Below are 12810 nucleotides of genomic sequence, written 5' to 3'. Positions count from 1 at the left end.
AATAAACAAGCAATGCACATGGGACAACGAGAATAAAAGAGGAGTGATGAAAAGATAATACCTGGATGGAGAATCAAGAAGCTTTCTCAAAATTGGTGAAAGATTTCAACGTAAAAGCGAGTTAGCACAAGAGAGAAATCAACATAAGCAAAAATAACAAAAAGAAAAACAAAAGAAGATCCTACCTATACCACTTTCGCAGGTGCTCTCGATTGCATTTAGCGCATGCAACAAGCCTTTAAACCCCTAGGTTACCCCTAGTGGACGAGTTGTAGTCTCGTGAGGGTTTGCAGTAATGTTACCCACAAACATTGAAGTAACTAACTAAGAAAAATGAAAATGAATGAAATAAAAAGCAATACAATAAAGCAAAAGGCTGGGTTGCCTCCCATGAGGGCTAAGTTTAACGTCTTCAGCCAGACAAGAACGGACCATGAATGAAATAATCTTTATAACCAGGGTCCGCCAAAGAAATTACCTCAACACTTTCATTAACCGATCCCAGACAAGTGATGTGAGTTCCCATGAACTGTGCTATCTGAAATAAGGCAACTGACACTGTCGTCAAATAATTTAAGGACTTCTGCTCGAACGACTTCTTCTATGTTAGGATCACGCTTCCTTTGCATGTTATGCGATATTACCACATCATGATCCATCCATACAGTGGGGCATACTACCTAGATTTTTTCTATCTTCCATTCAATTGCTGCCTTATATGCTCTAAGAATATTAAGCAGCCTGCTCGCCTTTGTCTTCTCAGAGTTACAAACTGTGCTGTCAGGAAGAGTCTCAGAGGGATGAAGAGGTTCCACTTTCGCTCTCCATTTTTCAGTCTCCAATATAGGAGTAGAGTCGAGCAATGCATTGACTTCATGGATGGGACTATCAAAATCCATGCCCGATTGTGCTAAGCAGGTCTCAAGAGGATCTTCAAAAGATGTACGGAAGGAGTCCTGCACAAGGCTCTCGATCATGTCCACTTCAAATATGTCATCCAAATCTGAGGGTTGTTGTCCTGCATTAAAAACATTGAGTTTAATATTCATGTTACCAAAGGACAATTTCATAACTCCATTCCTGCAATTGATAATAGCATTAGATGTGGCCAAAAATGGACGACCCAAAATGACTGGGATCTGACTATGAAGATTCTGGACAGGCCGAGTATCTATAACTATGAAATCCACTGGAAAATAAAATTTATCAACCTGGATTAACACATCTTCAATAACACCCCGGGGCACCTTGATAGATCTATCGGCTAGTTGTAATGTTACCTTAGTCGGTTTCAACTCACCAAGTCCTAGCTGCTCATAAACCGAATATGGTAACAAATTGACACTCGCCCCTAAATCAAGTAATGCCTTCCCGATCTTATGATCTCCTATGCCGCAAGAAATGGTGGGAGCTCCTGGATCCCTAAATTTAGGAGGGTTGTTATGTTGAATCATGGAGCTGAGCTGCTCTGCAAGGAAGACTTTCTTATGAACATTCTGCTTACGCTTTTGAGTGCATAAATCTTTAAGAAACTTAGCGTAAGCAGGGACTTGCTTGATAGCGTCAAGCAACGGGATGTTGACTTGCACTTTTTGAAACACATCCAAGATTTCATCAAATTTATTTCTTTTCTTTATTGGTGCCAGACGTTGAGGAAAGGGTGCTTTGGGCACATAAGGAGGCACATTAGTGGCTCTTGGAGAGTCAGAGAGCTTTTGGACTTTGGATGCATTGGTATGGCTCTCTGCTTCATCTTGATCTTCTGTTTTAGAATTTGATTCATCCCCAGGCATCTCTATTCTGTTATCAATCTGCTTGCCTGACCTAAGGGTAGTGATCGATTTGGCCTATTCATGATATTGCCCTTGGTTGGAATTAGAGCCAATCTCATCCTGTCCCTTTGGATTAGCCTCAGGTTGGCTAGGGAACTTGCCCTTCTCTCTCTCACTCAATGTGGCAGCTAGTTGACCCATTTGTACTTCCAGCTTGGCAATGGATTGTGCATTTGCATGTAAGCTTTGCTGGTTGGCCAATAAGGTTTGTTGGGTGTCTTTTTGGAATTGGAGAGAACTCTGCATGAAAAGATGGAGTGTATCCTCAAGAGATGGTTTCCTTGATTGTGTAGGCAGTTGTTGATATTGTGGAAACTGTTGAGGTTGTTGACTGCCAACTTGGAGGTGCGGTTGCATGGGAGGATTTTCAGATGGTCCTCCTTGTTGTGGTCCTTTTGCCCAAGAGAAATTTGGATGTCTAGCCCACCTGGGTTGTATGTGTTCGAGTAAGGATCATTCCCAGATTTTTGAAAAGTGTTCATAGCATGAACTTGTTCAGAGAGAAGTTCTGGGAATGCTGCACCAGATGGACAAGACTGCATAGGATGGGCAGGACTAGAACATGTGGCATATGCCTCGACTTGAGCTGTTTGTGGTGGTCCATTATTTAATACCAGAGCATCAACTTTCTTTGTCAGTTATCAAGCTTGGCGCTCAGCTCTGGCATGACTCCTATCTCATATATACCACCTCTCTTTTGTGGTTGGGGACTTTTGTCACCTCTATTTGAATAATCCCATTGCTGAAAATTTTCGCACAAGGTTTCAAAGAAGTTCCACGCTTCGACATCACTTTTGGTCATGAATGACCCTCCACTGGTGGCATCAACCATGCGACGGTTCTGTGGTGTCAGAACCGTCATAGAAGTATTGAACTTGTTGCCACTTCTCAAAACCATGGTGAGGACATTTAAGAAGCAAGTCCTTCCATCTTTCCCAACATTCATGAAAGTGCTCGCCCTCTTTTTGTGTGAAGTTAGTAATTTCTCTACGGAGGGCATTGGTTTTGTGAACGGGAAGAACTTGTTTAAGAACTTCTTAGACAGTTGGTCCCATGTAGTGATAGATCCAACTTCTAGAGAATTCAACCATGCTTTCGCCTTATCCTTCAAAGAAAAAGGAAACAGGCGTAGGCGGATCGAATCGTCTGAGAAGTTTTGGAACTTAAAGGTGGAGCAAATGTTTAAGAATTCTTTCACATGATGATATGGGTCCTCCTTGTCCAATCCATAAAAGGATGGCAACAATTGTATGACTCCGGGTTTAAGTTCAAAGTGTGCTGCCGTAGTGGTTGGCAACACTATGCATGAAGGCGCATTAAATTGGACAGGAGCTGAATAATCTTTGAGAGCTTTAACTTCAGTCTCATTCGCCATTTCAACAGGATTATTTCTCAATCTTTCATGAATTGTTCTTTCAATCTCAGGATCAAACGGTGCTAGTTCTATGTTCAGAGATCTACGTCCCAGCATAAACTATGTTATCAATATAAGAAAGAAAACTAACTAAGATGCAACCTAAGATGAATAAAACTAAAGGAAAAAGTTATGAATTCCTAAAAACAAGAGAAAGCTATGTAAACGAGAATTGGAAAGAAGAACCCGAGAAAAGGAGATGATGAATGTTTAAAGATTTGAGAGCTCCTCCTTTTGAAGACAATGTTATTTAGCAGCTTCCTTCCTTAATTCAAAAAGAAAACAAAAATAAATTAAATTTACTAAAATAATGCTAGAAAAAAAAAATCCTAAGCAACGGTTAATTTCTAAAAAAGAAAGTTTGTAATCCTAGAAATAAAAACTAAGTTAGTTTCTAAAAAGGGAAAAAATTTCTAAAACTAGAAAATAGAAAGTTACTTGAAAGAAGAATCAGAATCTAGAATTAAAAAATAGGAAATTTCTAAAAATAAAATAAATTAGCCTAGAAATAGAAACTTTCTAAAAAAAATAAAACCTTAATTCTAAAAATAGAAATTAGAAAAAAAATAGAAAATTTGGAAAGAGATTACCAAATTAGTAGTTTATGTCAGGTCCCTACAAAACAGGAAATAGGTTAGTTTCTAAAAAAAATTTAACCTAAAGGTAGTAAAAAACCTAAGACTATGAATTATGATAAGAGAGAATCTTAAATCCAATTGGACTGAAACAGTCCCCGGCAACGACGCCAAAAACTTGATGTTTTATTTAAACCAACACGATTTAAATGATTTTTAAACTCGCAAGTATACGAATCAGATGCAGATACGGTACGTATTACGAGATCATTCCCACGAGGACTGGTCGTCACAATTCAAATCTATGATTCTCCTTAACTAATCCAACAAATAATGGAATGAATTACTAAGCACAATTTTATGAAAAACAATTAATTAAGAACAGGGAAGAAAATTCAATCAGAGAGAGAGCACTAAGACTTTCGAATCCACCCCTAATTATCGTAACCCTTGTTTTGTCTGTTGATTCACCTTGATCTAGATTGATACCACTTATACAGAGAAAGCACAATCTGTGTCCTTAATCGGGCATACAAACTGTCTAATTCCTTTAAGCAATGCCATGAATGACATATCCCATATCCTTGGTCGGGTACATGGAATGTACATTCATTAAAGCACCCTGTTTCTTCCTCTATAGGAAACTTGTTCTTGATCAGACACAAGCACCTATAATAAGCATCCAAACAACATCCATATATATACTTTAATCAAGTTCATAGATGGAGAAGTATAGAATTTAAACCCATAAAGTCCACTTAAAGAAAGAAACAAATTAATTGAAATTCAAAGTAAATCAACCAATACAAGAGCTAATCAAATTAGGGGCTTCATCTCAGCCCTAGCTGAGAGATTAGTGACCCATAAAATCCATAAAAAATATTAAATAAAATTCATAAAAGAAACGTCAAACCAAACAATCTCTTTCTCTCTTCTTTCTTCTCTTTCTTCTCTTTCTTCTCTCCCTTGCTCCAGATCTGGAATCCCCTGGTTCTGAATGCCTTTCCCACGTCCAAACCCATTTTATAGCTGCTGGATGGCTGAGGTCGGTGCAGAGTCGTAGAAGGACTCGGAGTACAAATTTTCGCAGCCGTGATCGGTGGGCCCCACAGAGGTATTTTCTGGAAAATACACCTCATCCATTGGATTCAGAACGAAATTTCAGTCAAGAATGGGTGGATTCGAAGGTCCATTAGCGCGGCCCACAGAAGAAATCTCAAAAAACTCAGTTTTGAACGTCCCGGGGCAGTCTACTTTTGGCCTCTGTACCGCACACGTGTGTACGCATGGGCGAGGAATATCAACATGGTTTTGAAGCTCTCGAAGCCCTCTACACGATGGACGGATCGGATAGGCCGTACGGGTGACGTACGGGGCCCACAATCCTTCGCAAAAACTGGCAGCGTCCGTGCGCTTCGCGGACGCCAAACCGACGCTGCGATGATGGTTGGGTCCATTATTGGACTTTTCACAGGAATCCACGCCGTCCATTGGATGCAGGATGGAATTTTGACCACATATGGGTGGTTTTGAATTTGCGTGGACGCGGCCCAGAGAAGGAATCATGCTGAGATCTTTTTGAACGTTATAGGGCAGCCCGCTTGTGACCTCTGTAACTCACACGTGTGCACGTATGGGCATAAACGGAAAACATGGTTTTGTAGATATTGAGCCCTTCTACACGATGAACGGATTAGATTAACTGTACGTGCTACCGGTGGGGTCCACGGCTGTCCGTAAAAAACGGATTTCCGTCCGTTACGCGCGCTGAAACGGAAACTTCCGTTTTTGAAATAAGAAAGTCGGGTCAGCGCTGCTGACCGACTTTAGTCCGTTCGGTGCTCAGGCAGTGCACATGTGCACTGTGTACACACGCTATAGATATAGGTCCACTGTGATGATTTCGAGAAATCCAATCCATCCATCCTATTGCTCATCTTCTTTAAACCGTCAGGACCAAAATTGATGTATATCCAGATATCCAGCGGGCCCCACTTAATGAATTAAGGGGCTGATCTGGCCGTTAGACCACTTCCCGAGATCGTCAATGGCTGAAATTTAATATGTACAGTTAATTTATGGTCCCCATCACGTGTATGAAGTTTCGAGTTGATCGGATGGCGGGAAACATGTGATCTTACATTCTGGACCCTTTTCGAGCCCCTTTGCCTTGCTTTCCTCAATCCCAGGCGTGTAAAATCTTCACTATTGGTTTTCTGGAGTCCATCCCGTGCTCTGGTAATTTTGGAGCGCCAAATCCATGTTCTTAACATCATCTTTCAGTACACACTCCTGATTTCATCTTGTAATAAAAACACGATTAAAATATGGCATTAAACCTTATCATGTACGTAAAATCAGGCAATTACTGGGGTCTGAGATGCAACATTCGACACTCATCACTCCCTTTTTATCTTTAATTTCCAAATCAAATTCTTGGAGTAGAAGGATCCATCGTATCAGGCGGGGCTTAGAATCATTCTTAGAAAGAAGATACTTCAGTGCCGTATGATCTGTATAGATGATAATCTTGGATCCGATCAGGTAGGACCTAAATTTGTCCAAGGCGAACACTACAGCTAAGAGTTCTTTTTTCATAGTTGAGTAGTTCACTTGGGCCAGATTTAAAGTCCTACTCGCGTAATGGATGATGTAGGGTCTCTTATCTTTTCTCTGGCCTAGAACTGCTCCAAGAGCATAATCAGAAGCGTCGCACATAAGCTCAAAAGGAAGGCTCCAATCAGGTGGCTGCATGATAGGTGCAGTGGTTAATGTGCCCTTAAGCTTGGTGAAAGCTTCCTGGCATTGCTCAGTCCACTCGTATGGAGCATCCTTTTGAAGAAGATTACATAAAGGACGAGAGAGGAGACTAAAGTCCTTTATGAATCGCCTGTAAAATTCTGTGTCCTAAGAAGGATCGCACGTCTCTGATATTCTTGGGTGGAGGTAGGTTAGAGATAAGATCGATTTTTGCCTTATCTACCTCGATTCCCTTGGACGAGATGAAATGCCCAATGACAATTCCCTTCTGAACCATGAAATGACACTTCTCCCAATTAAGTACCAAGTTCTTTTCTTCACATCTTTTCAGCACATATTTAAGACTTTCCAAGCACTTGCTGAAAGATGGACCGTAAATAGAGAAATCGTCCATGAAGACCTCTAGATATTGCCCCACCATATCAGAAAAGATACTAAGCCTATATCACTGAAAGGTGACAGGGGCATTACATAGTCCGAATGGCATCCTTCGGTAGGCAAGGTGCCGTAGGGACATGTAAATGTGGTCTTTTCCTGATCTTCAGGGGCTATCTCTATCTGGTTGTAGCCCGAATACCCGTCAAGGAAACAGTAATAGGAATGACCAGCTAACCTTTTCAGGATCCGATCAATGAATGGTAAAGGAAAGTGGTCATTCCTCGTGACGGTATTCAACTTCCTGTAGTCAATGCACATTCTCCAACCAGTAGTGACTCTAGTTGGCACTAGTTCATTATTAGCATTGGCTATGATGGTGATTCCGGACTTCTTAGGGACCACTTGAGTTGGACTCACCCATTGACTATCAGGTATAGGGTATATGATACCCACGTCCAATAGTTTAAGAACCTCAGCCTTAACCACTTCCTTCATGTTTGGACTTAGTTTACGTTGTGGTTGCCGAGAGATTTTTGCATTATCCTCAAGATATATGCGGTGAGTACAAATCGAGGGATCGATTCCCTTGAGGTCCGCTATCGCCCATCCTAGGGCTCCTTTATGCTCAATGAGAGTAGATATGAGCATACTATCCTGTTCTTTCTCCAGGTGGGCAGAGATCACCACCGGGTATGTCTCATCTTGACCTAAATAGGCATATTTCAAATCAGAGGGCAAAGGTTTTAGGTCAAGCTTCGGCGGCTTGAGGTTAGACGGTAGAGGCATTGCATCGGTTTGTGGCAATTCTTCAAATTGTGGCCTCCACCGGTTAACTTCAAGTACCGGTGCAGTATCAAGCAAGGCGCATGTCTCCCTAATCATGTCATCATTAAAATCATGGGAGTGGGCCAGGCACGTCTCTAGATGGTCGGAGGATAAGGTCAGAGGTGTCGTATCTTCCACGAAAGAGTCAATCATGTTAATGTCGTGGAAATCATCATCATCCTCTGAGTTGCTGCCGTTATTGAAAAAAATGTTTGACTTCAATGTCAAATTTCCAAAAGACATAGTCATGACACCATTCCTATAATTGATAATTGCATTTGACGTGGCAAGGAATGGGCGACCAAGAATGACGGGAATCTGAGTGCTCATGTTATTGATGGGTTCAGTGTCCAGGATGATAAAATCTACAGGGTAGTAAAATCTATCGACCTAAACTAACACATCCTCAATTATCCCTCTTAATACACGAACAGAGCGATCAGCAAGTTGTAGTGTGGTCAGGGTGGGTTTTATCTCACCCAAATCTAACTGTTTGTATACCGAGTAGGGAATCAGATTTACGCTCGCTCCTAACTCAAGAAGTGCATGATCAATTCGATGGTTCCCGATTACACATGATATGGTTGGGCTACCGGGATCCTTGAATTTTTGCGGCACGTCTTGCTTCAAGATGGCACTCACTTTCTCAGTCAAGAAGATTTTCTTTTGAATACTTTACCGTCTTTTGGTCGTGCATAAGTCTTTCAGAAATTTGACATATGAAGGAATCTGTTTCACGACATCAAGTAGAGGAATGTTAACTTTCACTTGTTTCAACACCTCCAAAATATTCTGAGAGTTAGAAAGACGTTTTGGTGCAACCAACCTTTGGGGGAACTGAGCAACTGGCTTCTCTAGAAGTTCCGGTTCTAATTTTTGTGGGGCATCACTAGATCCATCATTGTTGTCCTCTTCTGGTTCTTGAAGCTTTTCGGGCCTAACCTGAAGAGTTTTATCAATGATCTTTCCACTCCTAAGAGTGGTGATGGATTTAGTGTGTCCCATCTGATTAGAAGAGCTGGGATCACTAATCTCGTACTGTGGTTTAGGATTGGGGAGAGGTTGTGCAGGAAGCATCCCCTTTTCTATAACCATCATACGAGAATCTATCTTTTGCATAAAATCTGTAAATCCCCGCATTGCCTGAGCCAGCTCTTGTATGAAATTTTGAACCGGTTCCTCTTGAGGTTTCACTTGATTTAGATTTTGATTGAAGAAACCTTGAGGGGTAGCCGTTTGTCCATTCCTCCAACTAAAGTTTAGATGATTTTTCCAACCAGGATTGTACGTATTGGAGTTAGGTCCAGTAAAAGGTCTTTGATAGTTGTTTACGGCATTGGCTTGTTCATTCAACACTCCTCGAAAGGCAGGTATTAGATGACAGTTTTTAGTTGTGTGAATGTTACAATCACAGATGCCGCAAACAATTTCATTGACCTTATACTTCTTTCCTTCCATGGCCTCAAATTTTCTTATGAGATTATTCACTTTATAATTGAGATTATCTTCTTCTTTCAGGAGATACATTCCGCCTTTCTCCTTAGATTGAGTTGGTCTAGACATGGTGTTTGATTTTGGGTAATAGTCCCAAGATTGTGTTTTTTCAGCCAGACTGTCTAGGTAGTCCCATACCTCGTCGATATCTTTATTAATGAACTCTCCATTACACATTGTCTCGACCATTTGGCGCATGGAAGATGTCAGTCCATCGTAGAAAAAATTTGTAATGCCCCACGTTTCAAATCCGTGTTATGGGCATGAACTGACCAAATCTTTGAACCTTTCCCAACATTGGAAGAATGTTTCATCTTCCTTTTGGGCAAAATTCATGATTGCTTTTCTGAGGGTAATCGTTTTATGATGTGGGAAGAATTTTTTTATGAATTCCCTCTGCATGTCGTTCCATGTGCCAATGGATCTAGGACGCAGTGAATGTAACCACGTCTTAGCCTTCTCTTTTAAGGAAAAAGGAAAGAGTTTCAGCCTGATTGTATGCTCAGATACATTAGGAAAACATAATGTAGCTATAATCTCATCGAACTCTTTCAAATGTAAATATGGACTTTCTGATTCAAGTCCATGGAATTTGGGAAGGAGTTGGATAACTCCTGGCTTAATGTCCATTTGTCCTGTGTTTTCAGGAAAAATCATGCATGAGGGCGTACTCACTCCCGCCGGTTGTAGATAATCTCGTAAAGTACGAGGCGGGGGTGCCTGATGCACCTCATTCTCATCTTGGGTATCCTCCACCCTGGGTGGAAGTAAAGGAGGTTGGTCTTCAGCCATAACTTCAGTTAACTCAGGGGATTTCGAGTGGTGTCTAGTCCTGCGATGGATAGTCAACCCCTCAACCAATCCTCCTTCGGTCAAGAGACGTCGAGTGTCATCACGGGCCCACTTGGGCATGCAACACTCGCAGCCCTCAATCAATTCTAAACCTAATTCTAAGAAAGAAAATAAGAAATCTAGAAAGAAAGAGAGGGTTGGAAAGAAGTTACCAAATTGGAGTCCCTAAGTTAAAACCTGTAAAACAAAACAAAATAAGTGAAATTCTAGAAATAGAGAGTCTAATAAAAGAAAGTTCCTAACAAGGAATATAGAGGTGAACTAGTTTCTAAAAGAAGAGATTCTTAGAAGAAAGTGATTATTCCTAAAAATAAAGTAAGAAACAAAGTTAGAGTCTAAAAGAGTTTAGAATTAGAAACTTGCTAAAAAAAGAATCCTAATCCAGAAATAGCATGGAGGAAATTAAGAAAGAATTTACCAACCTACAAAACAAAATAGTTGGGTTAGTTTCCAAAAAGGGAAAACTATCAAAAAAAAATAGAAAATAGAAAATTCTATAATTAAAAGAGAACTAGAATTAGAAAACTTCTAAAACTCAAACCCTAATTCTGAAAATAGAAAGAGTAGAGGATTTGGAAAAGAATTACCAAATTAGAAGTTAATGTCAAGGTCCTACAAAACAGGAAACAGATTAGTTTCTAGAAATCAGAAAAACTAAACCTAAAGTTAGAAAAATCCTAATCTTAAACTAATTCTAAAATTAGTTGATTTCAGAAAACGTAGCCGTCAATCCCCGGCAACGGTGCTAAAAACTTGTTCACACCCCAAGTATAGGGTTGTTATGTAGTAATAATCTCGGTAAGACCGAGGTCGAATCCCAAGGAACTGATACCTGTACGTTATCTGAAACTAAGTAGAATTAGAACTAGACTAAGATGTAATCTAAATTAAATAGAATTTAAGGAATAATTATGGAATAATTATCTAAAACTTAAACAATTCAGGGAAGGGAAACTAGGGATTCAGAGGATCCACTTGTAGAGATCAGGGAGATCTTATGGCTGCATCAAGAATTATGGAAATTAAACTGAACTTACTTGATATAGTTTTCATGAGATGAAAGGTATATGAATTAGAATGGATTCCATCACCAAACCATGCCCAGGAGACAAAGCAAACAACAGAATTAAACTAATTACCAACCAATCAACAATGCATGAAGGTTAGGAAGGGTACCGTCATCCGACCATGCCCATGAGATGATGGTAAACAACAGGGCTTCCTGACGTCATAAACATCAGAAGAAGGAAGAAATACTCAAAGCCATCGCAGATCTATTGTAATTTCAGTCACAACAAACCATAAAAAAGACTAAAAGTATTCCTTTTAATTGAACTAAAATCAACATCAGTCAGTCTAAACAATAGGCACAAGCAAAGTCTCTCCCATCAGACTACAAGCTTCACCTCTTAGCCCTAGCTAAGAAGTTTAACTTAACATGATGAGGCTAAAACAAAATAAAGATCTCTAAATAAACAACTCTCCTTATCTCTGACTTCAAGTCCAGCCCAAGCCTTCGCTGATCACGTCCTTCCCCCCTCTGGCCCTACAAGCTTCTCCTCTTTATAACACAAACCGAGTCGGTCAGTGAGAACTTCCGCCTCGAGAAGCGGTGGAGATGGCGTCTTCTTTACGCATAGCAGGTGCGGATGTTTTATGCATCAGCAACACAAGAACGTGCGTTGGGTCTTCATAGGGCCCGTAGTTGCAGTCGATGGAAAAATCTACTCCGTCCATTGGATACGGCTCGAAAATCCAGTCAGATATGTTGATTTTGACTTTGATTTGGTGTGGCCCACAGACTCTTTCTTGGTGACGTCTACTGGGCATTTGAATGGTTGAAAACCAATCGCCATTGTCTTTTTCAAGTCTGTCACCTAGGCGTGAATGAGATGGAATGAGGGACTCTCTTGGACGGTCTGGATCAAACCGTTGACGTACGGTGGTGGCCCACAAGATTCGTCCGCAGGCTCTGTTGTGAAACAGAGCCTGCGCATTTAGCGTTGTGATGGCTGGTGGGTCCCAGATTGACCTCAGAAGGAAAATCCAATCCATTCATTGCGTTCCTCTCGAAAAACTAGCTGAAAAAGGGTGTTTTTGTATGTCTTTTGGTTCGACCCATTGAATCTTTTCTTTCACCGTCCATCCTGCGTTTGATCGCTATTTACACGTGTGTGCACACATGTGAAAAGAAGGACACCTAGGCGGGGGTCCAGCCTCCCCTCTGGACGCGATGGACGGTCCAGATCTTGTAAACGGATGATGGGTGGGGCCCACTGGTGAAAATCGACGGACGAACGCCCATCCACTGAAACTGGTTACGTAAAGAAGACGAGTCAGCGCACGCTGACCCGTTTTTTTTGGTTTTTATGCACGGCCAGTGTCGTGTACATGGTGTACACGCACTGGGCATGTGGGATCCATCGTGATGTATATGTACAATCCGTTCCGTCTATCTCTTTTCTTATATCTTTTTAACCGTTGGGACTAAATTTGAGGCATATCCAGATTGCAGGTGGGCTCATATTCTAGATTTTAGGGGCTAAATTGTCCGTTAGGCCACTTTCACAGGGATTGAATGGTTGAAATTTGACGTGTACAGTTAATTCATGGTCCTCGGGCCATGTATAAAGTTTCGAGCCGAGCAGATGGTGGAAACCCTGTGATCTTGCATTCTGGA

General features: G+C 41.0%; 2 non-coding genes across 2 annotated transcripts; both read left to right on the top strand.

The window, feature by feature from the left end:
* The first annotated feature begins 2723 nt into the window (after positions 1-2723).
* LOC131231994 (small nucleolar RNA R71) lies at positions 2724-2830 on the top strand. Its single transcript, XR_009164605.1, has one exon. It is a non-coding gene; the product is annotated as a small nucleolar RNA R71 (small nucleolar RNA).
* A 6695-nt stretch (positions 2831-9525) lies between these two features.
* Positions 9526-9632, top strand: LOC131232023 (small nucleolar RNA R71). Its single transcript, XR_009164631.1, has one exon. It is a non-coding gene; the product is annotated as a small nucleolar RNA R71 (small nucleolar RNA).
* Positions 9633-12810: the final 3178 nt, after the last annotated feature.

This window comes from Magnolia sinica, chromosome 17 (assembly GCF_029962835.1).
Source record: "Magnolia sinica isolate HGM2019 chromosome 17, MsV1, whole genome shotgun sequence".
Taxonomy (NCBI): Eukaryota; Viridiplantae; Streptophyta; class Magnoliopsida; order Magnoliales; family Magnoliaceae; genus Magnolia; species Magnolia sinica.
Note: the sequence above shows the minus strand (reverse complement) of the source record. Positions and strands in the feature narration are given on the sequence as shown.